The following is a 17122-nucleotide window of genomic DNA, read 5'->3' as shown; positions in this document are numbered from 1 at the left end:
GACTTGTTTCTTTTACTTTTTCTCTTTTTTTCCTTTTTTTCTTTGAGAGATAGCAAGGGCGCCTCCATGATGTTTTCACCCTCACAATCTGCCCTAGGTGACTCGGAGAGGTTTTCACCCAAGGATATTTTTTATTCCATTTCTTTTTTTTCTGAGAGACAGTTGGGGTGCCTCCATGAGGTTTTCACCCTCACAGTTTGCCTTGGGTGCCTCAGAGAGGTTTTCACCCAAGGATCTTTTTTATTCCCTTTTTTTTTTTTTGATGATCAAGGTGTGGGTGGAATAGAGGCAGAACCCTGCTCCACTACCAGCACTAATTTTTCCAAAGTTTCAATGAACTCCTGCCTCGAAAGGGGTTTCTTGTAGATTTTCAATCAATGCCCATCGACAAGCATGGGGATGGCTTCTTCATCAATGGTCCTGATAAGCACTGAACCATTCTCATTGCATTTCTCCACTGTATATGGTCCTAACCATCTTGTTCTCAGCTTCCCTTTGAAATCCGTGTATCTTCAGTCATACAGCAGCGCCCAATCTCCCCGCTGGAATTGCTTTTCATTAAGGTGTTGGTCATGCTATATCTTCCTCTGGAGTTGAACTACTTCTGAGTGGATTAGGGCCTGCATTCACTGTTCATGTAATCCATTGAGCTGCAGTAATATTTCGCGTTGAGCATGGCTGAGATCTAAGTCTAGCTGACCTGCCACCTTCAATGTATTGTACTCGAACCCTACGGACAGCAAATATTTCTTCCGGTAGACCAACTCATAAGGTGTGAAATCTATTGTAGTCTTCCAAGTGGTGTTGTAGGCCCAGGTGGCCTCAACCATGAGATCTGCCCAATCCTTTCTACTGCTGCTCACCACCTTAGTCAAAATCCATTCCAATGCTCTATTAGTGACCTCCACCTACCCATTTGCTTAGGGATGATATGGGGTGGAAGTCCTGTGCTTGATATTGTGATGAGCGAGCAAATATTCAATTAGGTTGGAGGTGAACTGGCTTCCTTGATCAGTGACTAAATCTCTTAGGTAGCCAAACTTGTACAAGATATTTTCCCTTAAAAACTCAGTCACCTTTTCTTCTGTTCTTGTTTTGATTGCCTTTGTTTCTGCCCACTTTTTCAAATAGTCAGTGCACACAATGATGTAAGACCTTTGCTTTGAAGGAGGGTTGATAAGACCCACAAGTCCATGCCCCACTTCTCAAATGGCTCGAAGGTCACTTGAGGTTGGAGAGGCATTTCATCCCTTGGAGTCAGTTTCCCCATCTTCTGACATCGGTCACACTGGCTGATGTATCTTCAGACATCTTGATGAATATTAGGTCAATAGTAGCCTGCCTGCAGAATTTTGGAGACAGTCCCTTTTGCTGCAAAGTGACCTCCACAAGGTCCGTCATGACAGGTTAGGAGGATGTCAAAGACTTCCTCCTCCCTAACACAATGCCTTAAGATTTGATCTGGGCCAAGTTTAAACAGGTTGCCCCTGATCCAAGTGAATGAGGTGCTCTTCCTTACGATTCTGCTCTTCTCCTTTGAGGATAGATGCGGAGGGAACTGTGCTGAGACCAAGTAATTTTCTCTATTAGCAAACCATGGAGAGAGTACTGAGATGGCAAACAGATGTCCATCTGGCATCTAGTCATCCACTGTTCCTTCTTCACCTACAGGCAAATCTAATCTAGACAAGAAGTCAGCAACAACATTTTCCTTACTTGGCTTGTCGACAATAGTCAAATCAAATTGCTGCAACAAAAGTAACCATCTAATGATACGAGCATTTAGATCAGGATTATTCATTAAATATCTAATCGCAGCATGATCAGTGTGTACAAATGTTTGATAACCAGTGATGTAGTGTCTAAACTTATTTAGGGAATGGACTACAGCGAGGAACTCTTTCACAGTTACAGTATAGTTCATTTCTACCTTGGACGGGTTTTTGCTGACAAAATATATGGCATATGGCAGTTTCTCCTCAACTTGTCCTAAGGCTGCCCCTATGGCTTTGTTCGAGGCATCAGTGTGGATGTGGAAAGGTAGGGCCCAGTTTGGACCTCTCAAGATTGGGGCAGACACCAGCTTATCTTTCAACTCTTCCAGAGCCCCTTGACAGTGGTCAGTCCATTTAAACTCAACATCTTTCCCTAAGAGGCCAAACAATGGCGAGGCTAGCTTACTGAAATCTTTAATGAATCTTCGATAATATCTTGCTAAGCCTAGGAAACTTCGAACATCTCTTACCTTTTGAGGAGGTGGGACCTTTTGGATGATAGCAATCTTGTTAGGATCCACCTATAATCCTTGCCGAGAAATGGTATGACCTAGCACGGTCAATTCAGTCATCAAGAATTCACATTTTTCGGGACTGAGGGACAGGTTCATCTCAATGCACTTAGTTAGGACTTTTCATAGATTAGTCAATGCTTCTTGGAAGTTGGCCCCATAAGGAGTAAAGTCATCCATATAGATTTCTACCGAATCATGGACCAACTCAGAAAATATGCTCAATACTACTCTCTGGAAAGTCGTAGGAGCGTTGCATAGCCCAAAGGCAAGGAATCTTGGTCCTTCTGGCTTATTTGGATCTGGTTATACCCACTGAACCCATCTAGGAAAGAGAAGAACTTCTTCCCTGCCAGTCCATCCAACACTTGATCTATGAAGGCAAAGGGAAATGATCTTTCTTGGTGGCTTTGTTAAGTTCTCGGTAATCTACATAGATTCTCAACTTCCCGTTCTTCTTGGCACAAGCACTAGAGGTGAGACCCACTCACTATCGGAGATAAGGTAGATGAATCCTGCATCCAACAATTTTTGCAATTCTTCTTTGACAATTTCTTTAAGGGCTAGATTCATTCTCCTTTGAGGCTTCCTGACTGGTTTACAATCTTCTTTAATGTAAATGTGATGGGTATAGACCGAAGGGTGGACTCCTTTCATCTCCTTATAACTCCAAGTGAAAGCATCCAAATGATTGTTCAGTAAGCTACACAGCTCCTTCTCCTGGGAGGGAGATAGGGAGGAGCTGATCTTTCAAGTTCTTTCGTGACCAAACTCTACATTCTTAACTCTGGGAGAGGTCAAATTAGTCACACAGAGGTCCACTAAGGTGCTGGCTTGGGTATCTTCCACCAGTTCCTCTAAGGACAGTGCACTGGGAGGTGGATTTTGAATCAAAGTCTCAATCAAATCATCCTCAGTTTGAGGGCCTCCCCTAGTGGTTTCTACTGTGCACAATGGTGCAAAGTAGACCTCATCCTCATCTCTTTCTTCCAACCAGAATGGTAAGTCATGTTCTAGCAGAGGTTGGGCAGGAGGATATAGGACTAGATGCTTGGACATCGGCCCATTCTTGATGGTCATGCTTCCAGCTTGACAACTGATGTAAGCATCTGCAGTGGCTAACCAAGGCCTTCCCAAAATAAGGAGGTATCCAGTGAGCTTTCCCTTTGGCTGAAGGACAAAGAAGTCCACAGACCAAGACATCTTCCACAATCCCTTCAGGAGTCATGGTGGAGCAATCTGCCAACTGCAGGACTATTGAGGTCTTCCTTAAGGAACTTTGAAGGTTGAGTTTAAGCATGGTGTCCCTGGTCATCACATTAATGGCAGCCCCTAGATCGATCAAGGTATCGGGGATTATAGTGCCATTGATGTGGACATCAACTATAGGACTCCTAGGGTCCAAATACTTTGGACAGATTACTTGCCCCAACATTAAATCGGACAGTTGTCCTATGACATTGATAGTCGAGGCATCTCTCTTTCGCCTGCCTGGGTACCTAAAACACTTCTCCTTAATCAATTTGTTGTATATCGGTACATCTTTTATGGCCTGGAGGAGTGGTATTTTCACACACAACTGTTTAAGTTCTCCCAGAAGTTCAGTATCTTCTGGGTTTGGTTGCGTGGTTACTGTTAGTTGCTCAGGAAAGGGTGGAATGGCTTTGGGTTCACTTTCCTGTTTCTCTTCCTCGTCCTCTTGGGGGGGAGGTTGGTGATCTGGAAGGGTCTTCTAGGATCGCAAGTTGATCTCCTGGATCTCAACATCATAGGTAGGGCATGTTGTCTCCCTAGTGTATACCTACTGGGCCTATCAGTTGTTTGGGTTTGGGTTCAGTTGAGCAGGCATCTGGGGTTGTCTTGGAGGAGGAGGAGGTAATGGTTGTGGTTGAGCCGGTGGTGGAGGTAGAATGGCAGGAGGAGAGTTTTATTGAGGCCTCCACCCCAGTTGAGGTGCATTACACTGAGCTTGCGGCTAGACATGTGAGTGAAACGAATGAGCAGTGGGTTGAGTATGGTATTGAGGTGGATAAGAGCACGGAGGAGGCACGGATCAGGAAGGATGAGCAGGGGGACCCCAAGAAGGCATGTGAGTAGACTGGTTGGGGCTATAATAATATTGGGATGTCCCTTGCATCCCCTGCTGGTAAGGTCTGGGCCCATGCGGCCTCCTTTGGTCGAGGAAGTAGAGAGGTTCAGTGGTTGCCTCAGTCCCTTGATACATGGCTTTAAATCTAGGCAAGGTTGGGCATTGGTTCGTGGGGTGGTTTTCCTCACAAACGAAACATACCTCTACTGAGTGCAATGGACACTCATTCTTAGGGTGCTTCCTTGTACATCTAGGACAAAAAATGGCCAAAGCCCTCTCAGCTTCCTCTTTCTTTTGTTGGATTCAGAATGCATCAAGTTGCATGGCAATGGTCTGTCTCATCTCACTTTAGAGGTCTTCCATCTGATTAGCAAACTCATGCTTGGAGAAGGTAGTACTAGCTGAAAGTGGATTCCCCCTACCTCTTTTCGGGCTACCCTAGAGTAGTTTCTAAACACAGTCTTTATGTCCTCATAAGGTAGTTGGTAGATGTCTCCTCCATCTAGCATGTGAATGGTATCTAGAAGGTCTTCAGGGACTCCTCAGAGCAAAACCAGCTTTAGAGATTCAGGGTCAAGTGTGCACCTGGCCCGTTTATAGCTGAGTTGAAACCTTTCCTCTTAGTCTTCTAAAGACTCATCATTTCCCATGGTCATCTGAAAGATTTCTCCCCTTGTCTCCTTTGACCTATAGTAATCTTAGTGTTTTTTGTTAAAGGCTTGCTGCATCTGAGCCCAAGTGGTGATATTGTTTCCAGGTAACCCCATGAACCACCGTAATGTTGCATCCTTGAGGGTAGAGAGAAAGAGTTTCAACTTTTGCTCATCTTCTGCATAGTCATAAGTTCAACAAAGGACAACAAACTCAAACAGGAAAGTATCAGGGTCTTCAATGTTCAATCCATGGAAATGAGGCAAGGCTGAGGGACTTATGTTCTTCATCTTCATGTCCCCGTTGGTCTCTCGGATGGGGAAGGTACCCTCTATTCTCTCATCATCGTCTCTACCATTTCTATTTTCAGCCATGGTCTCAAAAGGAATGTTTTCTTGCTCTTCCTCTGTTATAGGATCTTCCTATATCTCAGGAGGTTCACCTATAGGTTCTTCTGGGTCACTGCCACCAAATAAGAGAGAAGGGTGACCCAGTGAAGTGGTGGGGGTGTTGGGTAGGAATTTTCCTGTATTATCTCTATTCCTACAAGGCATGAAAAGATTTTTGGTTGCTTTTGCTTTTTTTCTGCTTGTACCTGCAAAACTGAAACAAATGGAATTGCAATTAACTAAAATCTATCTTGCGGAAATGAAAATGTGGAATTGAAATGAAAGCAGGAAAGGACTAATCTCTTTTGCTAAAATCAAATTGCAGGAATGAAATGCTAGACTATGCTTGCAGAATTGAAATGTTATTCTACGCTTGCAGAATTGAAATGCTATTCTACGCTTACAGAATTGAAATTGTGGAATTGAAAGGCTAATCTATGAAAGCAGTAAATGTCTAATTTACTTTTGCATAAGTGAAATTGCAGAATGGAACTGAAATAAATTACTTAGAAGAAGGTTGGAGTAGGAAAAAATAGAAGGAAAACAGCAATAAAAAATACTCTGACGCTTCCTCAGCAACAACGCCAAAAATAATGGTGGGCTCTAGTATTTCAGCAATAATGTTGCAACTCCTGGGACTCCCTTCTTTACTTTTATCAACCCGGTAGTTCGTAACAAACTTGGAAGAGACAGTGCTCTATGCACAAGTACTAGCTCTTGCCGCAGATGTCACTTGGTCAACTGGCACAAGTCCGCTAGGAGCTTAAGCCAACTTCTATGAGCTCTAAGAAGAAGCCTTTTAATTGATGGATGAGAGCTAACTCAAAGAAGGCTGATCTACTTGCAGAAAGAAACTGGAAAGCTGAAAGGAAACGTAAACCCTAGCAAACCCTAATTTTACCAGCTAGCCCTACTGATGCAAGAAAGAGGGTGCAAGCTATTGAAATAGATGCCATTGACTTCTAGGAAGGTAAATACATGTATCTAAGCTACTTCTAGAGTAACATCTGAAAAAAACATCATTTTGTATTTTTGAATAAGTTGCCAGAATTATCATGCATGCGATTTGACTGTTTTTTACTGTGCAAAGGTGGATTGGTGAGAGGAAATGCTTGGAGGAGGTTACGAAGGTTCATAGAGGGCCTAAGGGGTCCCTAACACCCTTCCAGAGAGCTTTACAGAGTTTGGCTATCAAGAAACCTCATTCGTGAGCCTCTACAAGAAGTCTGCAGGGGTTCTACAGGATGTTCTGGAATTTCTACAAAATGTCTGTAATTTTCTACAGGTTGTTCAGAAATGGGATTTTGGAGGATGGATGGAGAGAGAAAGGTGAAGGAGTGAGTATGGAGGTAGGACATGGGTGTAAGGAGGTCCAGGACTTGGTGGATGGAGTTGAGGAAAGATGAAGATGCCTAGATTGTTTCAAGGAGGAATGAAGCAATGTTGCACAAAAATTAGGGTTATGTGAGCAAATGGCAAACGTGAGGCAAGAATGTGTGTTATTGGATGGAGCAGATGGGATTGATGGAGTATGGGAAGATAGAGAAGTGGTACAGGTGCTCTACAAGTTGTTTTTTCAACTGAACCAACGAAGACTTGTAAAATCAGAGACCTAGCTACTTTGACCTAATCTAATCTAGCTGACAGTAAAGAGAATGAAAAGAAGTTTTAATTGCAATGAAACCATGTGTACTAACTATGCAACGAATCAATCAAGAATCTGAACATGTAACCAACTTCTGCAAATAAAAATCAAACACTAATAATTGCATGGCAAAGAAAAGTCAGTGTTTTTGTGGGCAGCAAGGTCACCTTGATCCCAGCTCCTGATCCCACTGAGGGAGAGGTGAAATCAGAGGTGCTTGATGGCCCTTTCCTGAAGCGTTTCCCTGCTAATAACCTATCAACTCAATCTGAACATCAGAATTCTTTCTAATCATCAACAGTGACTTAGTTAATCAGCAAGATTTAATCTACTTAACAGAAATGATTTTGCAAATAAATAAAGAACAAATAACAATACATACAGGAAGCCTCGACACTCGGGTTGGGCCCAACCCCAAGAGCTGCCAGCTCCTATAAATAACTCAGATCTAATGCCAAGTAAAGCTACTTTTCATTACTCAAAAATAATCGTCACAAGAAAGTTATACAGCAGTAGATACAAGAGAACAAGCTGAGAAAATTACAACACTATAGTGCAAATACCAATAGTTCCAAAAGTAAACTATGAAGGCTGAGGCCTTCCTATTTATACACTACGAGGGGCCTAACATCCCTCCTTAATTCAAGGGACTCGGCTGTCCAAACTGCCAATAAACAGTCACTCTTCCCAAAGCTGCTCGGCTGCCTTTAGGATTCGTTTTGGTGGCTTGTTGAGCTCAAAGTTGAGGGTGGAGATTTCAAGGAAGGGCCATTTAATGCCAGAGACAACCTCCCTACGAATCCTCACCTCAAACTTGGCCATCACCTGACCCATAATTGCTTGGTTTTGCTCCAAAATTTGTCCAAAAAACCTGAAATAACCACGTATTAGCCTCCTTGATAGAGTGACCACCCTTATTCATTCAAATAACATAAACATACTAAAAAAACATGCATAATCTATGAAAAATGGAGGATTGAACAAGGACAATTAGGAAAAATGAGCCCAATAATTTACCCAATTTGGGGCTCATCAATTTGTTGTCACCGTGAAAGCACCATGGTATGTGGATGTCGCAAAGTACTTAGGAGTGGGAAAATTACCCAAGCACCTGATGCCTAATTAAAGAAAACAAATAGTATAGCATAGCACTCAGTTCTCTTGGATCAGAGGATATTTATTTCATATAGGGGTGGATATGCACATTCGAAGATGTGTTAGGGAAGATGAATTCTTCGACATCCTAAAAGATTGCCATGATGGGCCTTGTAGTGGTCATTTTGCAAACCACAGGACCGGTCACAAAGTCTTACAGATGGGCTATTATTGGCCGATCATTTTTAAAGACGCCAAGAAGTTTTTCCAGGCATGTGATAGTTGCTAAAGAATGGGATGTCTTGGGTAGTCTGAGGAGATGCCCTTGCATCCGCAATTAGTCATTGAACCTTTTGAACGATGGGCATTAGATTTCATTGGTCCAATAAACCCATAATCTAATAAAAAGACATACATACTAGTCGCAACAGAATATGTGACTAAATGGGTGGAGGCAGAAGCATTACCAAGGGCAACAGAGGACTTGGTAATCCACTTTCTTTTCCAACTCTTTGTGTGATATGGCTTGCCTAGAGAAATAATTACGGATGGAAGGCCACAATTCATAGGCCATAAGAGTGCTGCAACATTAAACAATCATAATATCATGCACAGAATCACAACTCGATACCACCCGTAGGAAAATGGCCAGGTAGAAAGCACCAATAAAGTAATCGAGGCAATACTCGCAAAGACAGTTGCATCACATAGACGTGATTGGGCTACTAGACTGCCAAAAGCCTTGTGGGAATACTGCATGACATGGAGAATACCACGGGATATTCCCCATATCAGCTAGTGTTTGGCAAAGAACTTATCTTCCCGATCGAATTTGAAATCCAGACATTAAGGATAGCTCAGGAGGTAGGCTTGGACTTAAATGAAGCACAAATTAATAGGCTACATCAAATCAATGAATTGGATGAAATCCGGCTATCAACTCTTCAGCACACTACACTGGTCCAACAATAAAGAGCAAAATGGCATGATGCCCTTATCAAGAAGATCTTCCACGAAGGAGATTGGGTACTCATGTATGATTCTAGGTTCCAGGATTTCTTGGAAAAACTCCAGAAGACATGGTTAGGGCCTGATGAGATACAAGAGGTGCATGATAATGATACCCACACATTAGCCACCATTGATGGGTCTAGCTACTCTTTTAAAGTGAATGGACATCGAGTACGACTCTATAACAAACCGCTTACCAGGGATTCCTTTTGCCAACAATTATAGGAAGATTCTGCCATACAAATTCTTGCTAAGGAGGGCAACCCATCCATATTATCGTCCCAATGAAGAATTTATTTGTTTCTGGAATTTGTACATAAATTTTCCTTTCTATTTGATTGAATTTTCTTGTATAAAGTGTATATAAGTTCTTTCTTCTACTTTTCCTTTGTTGTTCCCTCTGAGGAACAACTGATGTCCCCTCTAAAGAACGACAATGTTCGTATGGATTTTCTTCTTGTTGTTCCCTTTAAGGAACAATTGCTATTCCCTCTAAGGAATAGCCATTGTTCCATCTAAGGAACAACCGTTGTTCCCTTTAATGAAGAAAAATTGTGTGTGCATATTTTCTTGTTGTTCCCTTTAAGGAACGGTTGTTGTTCCCTCCAAGGAACAACCATTGTTCCCTCTAAGGAACAACAATTTTGAGAACAATTTTTCACTTCTTTATTTTCTTTTGGTTCCCTTTAAGGAATAGTTATTGTTCCCTCTAAGGAATAACTTTTTTTCCCTCTAAGGAACAACTGTTTCATGTGTATTTTTTTTTCCCGTTGTTTCATCTAAGGAACAATTTTTGTTCCCTCTAAGGAACAGTTGTTGTTCCCTCTAAGGAACAACTGTTGTTGTTATGAAACCAGCTCAAGAAAAGATAGAAAAGAAAGATCAACACCTTAGAATTCATCCTCTTCGAGGGGGAAACCTCCTTTACATTACATAAATGAACAATTCTTGGATGATACAAATGACAAAACCTCCTTTATATATATAGGAGTCTAAGGAGTCACAATATAATCCAGCCGACCTAACAATAATAATATAAAGCCACAAAAATAACAATAGAGGGATTCTATGGGGCACAGAAATAACAATATGGGGGTAATAGGGGCAAAAAAATATAAATAAGGGGTATAAATACAATAGTAATGGGGTAATCACTAGTATTATAGGGACCCAACATGCCCCTCTCCTTCAAAAAAGTGTTGTCCTCAATGCTTGAGTAGTTCTGGATACTTCTGCATAAAATTCTCATCCTCCCATGTGGAATCTTCAGTGGATAAGTTCTTCCACTTGATAAGATACTCTGAAATTGATCGATTTCGTAGCTGTTGAGTTCTTGTTTCTGTGACTGCTTCCGGTTCCAATATAATTTTTCCTTCCTCGTCAAGTTCTGGCAATATTGTTTGAACTAGGAGATTGTCGCCTATAACCTTCTTTAAACATGAAACATGGAAAACTGGGTGCAATCGAGAAGCTGCAGGAAGCTCCAATTTGTATGCCATAGTACCAATCTTTTCCAACACCTTGTACGGACCATAATACTTTGGTGATAATTTATTATCCTTCTTAGCTTGCTTTAGGGACATTTGCTTATATGGTTGTAGCCGTAGGAATACCCAATCACCTACATCAAAACTTCTTTCACTGCGATGTTGATCTGCTTGTTGTTTCATTCTATTTTGTGCCAACACGAGGTTATCCTTTAAGAGTTGGAGGACTTGTTGTTGATGTTCGATGTGATGTTCCACTGCCTGAACCTTAGAATTTTCTCTTAAATATGATGTGATTGATGGTGGTTGGTACCCATAAAGTGCCATAAATGGGGTCATTTTTGTTGCTGTATGGAAGGAAGTGTTATACCACCATTCAGCAAGAGGCAACCATTTGACCCATTGTGTCTGTTTATCAGATACAAAGCAACGAAGATATCCTTCCAAACATTTGTTTACTATCTCAGTTTGCCCATCAGATTGAGGATGATAAGATGAGCTATGAGCTAACTAAGTAGCAAGACAAGAAAATAATTTTGTCCAAAAATTTCCAGTGAAAATGGGATCTCTGTCACTTACAATAATCTTTGGATTTCCATGTAGCTTTTGAACTGTTTCCATAAATGTAGTAGAAAATGTACTGGCTTTAAATGGATGTGATAATGCACAAAAGTGTGCATACTTGGTAAGGTTGTCAACTACCACCATGATGACACTCTTTCCCTCAGACTTGGGTAACCCTGTGATAAAATCCATTGAAACCTCCTCCCAACGTTGGCTTGGAATGGATAAAGGTTGTAATAGACCCGGTGTCTTAATTGTTTCAACTTTATTTTGTTGGCAAACCAAACATTCCGCCACAAACTTTTGAATATCTGATTTAAGGCCATCCCAAAAAAATTCCTTCTTAACCTTGTGGTAAGTTTTTAAAAATCCTGAGTGCCCTCCTAAGGGAGAAGTGTGCAATTCCATAAGAATCTTTTGTTTTAGCTGGGAATTCTTACAGAGGTATAAGCGATCTTTGTACCATAACGAATCATTTTTCCAGCTAAATGTATCAGAAGTACTGGAATCTTGTTGTAGCTTTCGAATAAGTGCCCACACTTCTTCGTCATTCTTCCATTCCTCCTTTGCTTCGTTTATCCAATCTGGTTGGATAATAGAAATGGCACACAACAATGCTTCCATATCCTCATCCTTTCTTGAGAGTGCATCTGCCACCACATTTTGCTTCCCTTTTCTGTAGATGATTTCAAAGTCATAACCCAACATCTTTGTGACCCACTTTTTTGCTCTTCAGAGGATAATCTTTGTTCTAAAAAGTATTTAAGGCTATCATGATCCGTTTTTACCTTGAAGTGTCTTCCCATTAGGTAGGGTCGCCATTTCTTAAGTGCATGGAGTATTGCCAACATTTCCTTCTCATAAATAGCTTTGCTTAAAAACTTTCCCTTGATTGGACGACTTTCAAAAGCAATGGGTCTTTCATCTTGCATTAGAACAGCACCAATTCCATTTCCTGAAGCATCACATTCCACAATAAAGGTTTTTGTGAAGTCCGGTGTAGCTAAGACCGGTGCTTGGCACATTGCCTCTTTAAGATGTTTAAAGGCCTTTGTTGCTTCCGGAGTCCATGAAAATGAATCTTTCTTCAATAATGTTGTTAGAGGTGTTGCTATTCTCCCATAATTCTTAACGAACTTGCGATAATACCCTGTAAACCCAAGAAATCCTCGCAGATGCTTTATGGATGTGGGGATTTTCCATTCCTTAATGGCTTTAATTTTGCTAGGGTCTACCTTAACTCCTTCATGAGATACAATATGACCCAAATATTCCACCTCCTGGACTCCAAAGAAACATTTGGATCTTTTTGCATATAATTGTTTCTCCTCCAATAGTTGTAGCACCTTGTCAACATGTTCAACATGATCCTTCCAAGACTTGTTCTAGATTAGTATATAATCAAAAAATACCAACACAAATTTTCTAAGGAATGGTTTGAAAATTGAATTCATCAAACCTTGAAATGTTGAAGGTGCATTTGTAAGGCCAAAAGGCATGACCAAAAATTCATAATGACCCTCATGAGTTCTAAATGCCGTTTTCAGAATGTCTTCAATCTTCATTCTGATTTGATGATATCCCGAGTGAAGATCCAACTTGGTGAAGTAAATTGATCCATGCAATTCATCCAGTAATTCATCAATGACAGGAATGGGGAACTTATCTTTAATAGTGAGCTTGTTGAGCTCCCTATAATCTGGACACATGCGCCATGATCGATCCTTCTTGTGCACCAATACTACTAGAGCTGAGAAAGAACTTTGACTCGGTTGAATTATACCAGCCTCTAGCATTTCTGCAACCATACGTTCAATTTCACTTTTTTGGACATATGGATATCTGTACGGCCTGATGTTTGGAGGAACACTTCCTGGAATCAGATGAATAGCGTGATCATGATCACGCATAGGTGGGAGACCTTTGGGAGTCTCAAATACCTTGGAATGATTGTCCAGGACTTTTTGGAGATCTGGAGAAATAGATGATTCCAATGTGGAAACATCTAGCGAACATAATTGTGCAATTACACCTCTTTGCTCCTTTTTTAGAAGCTTTGTCATGCCATTAGAGCTGATTATCTTTCCTGGTTTCCCCAAGGATTGTAGCCATTGGACTCCTAGTACAACATCAGCACCTCCCATTGGAATGGAAAGCATTGGGCTAGTCAATACATATTCTACCATGGATAGCTTGATATTACGGCACTTTCCAGAACAATTTATTGTTCCTCCATTTGCAATCATCACTTGACACTCTGGTGCTGGATATAGGAAGCAATTCAATTCTTTTGCTACCCTACAATGAATAAAATTATGGGTGCTTCCTGAATCAATCAACACTATTACCTTTTTCTTCTTGATTTGTCCTTCTATCTTGATGGTTTGAGGAGTGGTAATTCCCGCCAATGCATTACAAGATATGGTCGGATTTATTTGTTCTTCATCTATGCTTTGTTCCTGGAATATATCCTCTTCTTTTGACCTTTCTTGCTCCTTTTCTTCTTCCTCTTCACAATCTATGTAGAATAATTTCTTCTCAGCACACTTATGACCTTTTGTGTATTTGCTATCACAATTGTAACAAAGCCCTTTTGCTCTTTTTTCTTCCAATTGTTGTGGTGTCAACCTTGTAGGTTGTGGAAGACTGTGGGTAACAACACTCCCGTCTTTATAGTTGTGAATGGTATGCTTCCTAGTTGCCATAATTTTGCTTTCCATTTTTCTTGCTAACCTGAATGCCTTCTCTAATGAATCAGGTTCCCAAAGGCACACATCATGTTGGATATTATCCTTTAAAGACCCTATGAACACATCAATCCTATGCTCCTCTGGAATATCTTTTACCCTTATGTTCAATTTTTGGAACTCCTCAATGTGCTCCATTATTGAACCCTTTTGTTTCAGACTTATCAATTGGCTAAAAAAAGTGTTTCTTTTTGTATCCTCATAATGTGCTATCAATTCTTCCATAAAAATTGCCCAAGTGATAAATTGTTTACGAGAACAAAGCCATTGATACCATACAAACTGATTTGGTTCCAAATATAAAGTTTCCATACGTACCTTTTGTGTGTTTTGCACATTATTGAGATCGAAGAATTGCTCCATCTGTAATATCCATGTGGCGGGATCCTTGCCATCAAACTTCCTCATATCGATTTTTGGAATATGGTGGGTCTTCGATCCAACATTAGAGTCTATGGAATCATGATTAACATTTCTTTTGTTCACATAATGAGTTTCATTTTCAACCTTTTCACCATTAGTAAGTATTTCTTGTAGAAAATTTGTCAAATCTGTCTTCAAATCTGCCATGTCTGTCTTCAAATTTGTCCTCAAATCTGTCTTCAGATCATCCATCTTAGCTTCCATGCCCTTTATCTTAGATTCCATGTCATTTATCTTAGATTACACGCCATTTATCTTAGCATCTGTTAGCTTTTGTGAGCGTGACATTTGTTGCACTTGTTCTTGTAATTTTGATATATCATGTAGCATTTCTTCCTCTTCTTCATGAGTCATGCTAGAGATTTCAGGTTCCTTACTAGGTGTTTGCATTTTCTTTCCTCGGGGCATCAGTTACCGATAATAATGCTTTACTATGCCCTTTGAATTCCTTCAAACCAAGCTTATGCAAAAATTAAAAAAAAAACTACACACCGTTTTTTACTTTGTAGAAGCCTGATATTGAATCTGATGTATCTCTGTAATTTCGAATCATCCAGTTCTAAAATTGTGACCTGTAGTATCCTTCTATGTCCTCTTTCCAATGCCACTAGTCTGATCCAAATTGGATTCTCCAAGAAAGAGTTATGCACAATCTCCCGCAGTGACCTGATTATAGACTATTTCAGTAGAGCGAACTTGTATGAAGTGCCACGTGTCCCTGCTTCAACCTTTTACTATGAAAAATATATAAAAGAAAACTACAGTCCGTCCTATTTCTGAACCTTCTTACAAAATTTCAATCTGATGCTCAGAAAGAAAGTTATGACGATTTTCCCCAGGTCACCTGTTTTGAGTGTAATTCAGGAGTCTGCAAAAATACCAACTTCCTCAGATCATATCTCCTAAAATATCACGCGAAAGGATCTGAAATTCGGACTCAAGGTTCAGCCCAATGTCTTCTCAAATGGGTTTTTTTTGCGACTTCTGAAACGTTACAGAAAAAACGTTATAGCGAAAATGCCACCATGACCTGTTTGGAGTAGCGAAACCCTAGAATCCAAAGCTCTGATACCAAATGTTATGAAACCAGCTCAAGAAAAGATAGAAAAGAAAGATCAACGCCTTAGAATTCAGCCTCTTCGAGGGGGAAACCTCCTTTACATTACATAAATGAACCATTCTTGGATGATACAAATGACAAAACCTCCTTTCTATATATAGGAGTCTAAGGAGTCACAATATAATCCAGCCTACCTAACAATAATAATATAAAGCCACAAAAATAACAATAGAGGGATTCTATGGGGCACAGAAATAACAATATGGGGGTAATAGGGGCACAACAATATAAATAACGGGTATAACTACAATAGTAATGGGGTAATCACTAGTATTATAGGGACCCAACAGTTGTTCCCTCTAAGGAACAACAATTTCATGTGTATTTGTTTTCCCACTGTTCCGTCTAAGGAACAGCAGCCATTCCATTTAAGGAATAGTTATTTTTCCCTCTAAGGAACAACAATTTTGTGTGTATTCATTTTCTTTTTGTTCCCTCTAAGGAAAAATAATTTTGCGACCAATTTTTTTCTTTCTTTTTGTTGTTTCTTACAAGGCCTTGGTTTCATCATCATTTGTAAGACCTGAAATATCATTGAAGAGAATATATGAATCTATATCAGAATGGACAGCATATATGGGAAATTTTTGAGGTTTTTCTTCACTGCTGACCATGTATTTCATAAGTGACTCTCTATATAACCTCTTGGGTTGACCAAAGACTGAGATGGTTGCATACGACATGTCTAATTGTAGGGAACCTTGGAGTTTAGCCCCCCATGATCTTGATAACAGCATCCCATATTTGGGTGGGATATCAGCAACTACAACGTCCATTAGAATTGTTTTATTTGGGTACTCAACTAGGGACACACATAAGTATTTTATTAAGCCTAAACGCTTAACTTGGCTGGAGTCAAATGAGAATAAGTCCTTATATGGTCTGGTAATATCTAGGTTCAACCTTTCCATGACTGATTTAGGCATCAAGTTGTGAGAGGCACCTGAGTCAAACATTGCATTGTGTAGTATCTTATCATGAACATGCAGGCTAACATAGAAAGGTAGGATCCCTGTAACTGTTGTCTTTCCATCAACCTCTGGACCGAATAGCAATTCTGGGGTGTCATCCAACACATTGACACTATCTTTATTACGAGTAATTTGAAGGGACTTCTTGATTTGTTGTCTATAAATGTCATGCTTGGCTAGTTCTGAAAGAGGAATAGCTACCTTCAATTTGCCAATTTCAGCTTCTAAGTCAAAAGGTTTATCAGGTTGGGTCTTGATATTTTGGTTAATATCCTTTCCTTTTCAATGGAGTCCTTGATGCCCTCCTCTTGATTCTCTTTCTGATCTTGAGGCTTATCCCTTTTACTTGTCTTTTGAGAAATGTTGCTTGGGTTGTGTTGGAAGGGTGTTGTATCTGCTGGTTGCTGTTTTGAGGGGGATGTTTCAGTTATTTCCTCAACGGTTACCTCATCTGTAATTGGACCAGTTTTGTTACTTGGTTCTGTGGCAATAGCTTTCTTAGGCTATGGAGTGTCCTTTGTCTTGTCAGGCTGTGTCACATTTATAGTTCTGCTTCTTAGCTTGTATTGTTTATGCAACTTCATAAACGGCTGTGTCATATCCTTGTTTAAAGTCAAATGACTCACCTGACCTGGTTTGGAAT

This window comes from Pinus tabuliformis, chromosome 5_1, assembly GCF_031772625.1.
Source record: "Pinus tabuliformis cultivar Carrire ecotype Pingquan chromosome 5_1, CPIR1, whole genome shotgun sequence".
Lineage (NCBI taxonomy): Eukaryota > Viridiplantae > Streptophyta > Pinopsida > Pinales > Pinaceae > Pinus > Pinus tabuliformis.
This window is presented reverse-complemented; position numbering follows the sequence as displayed.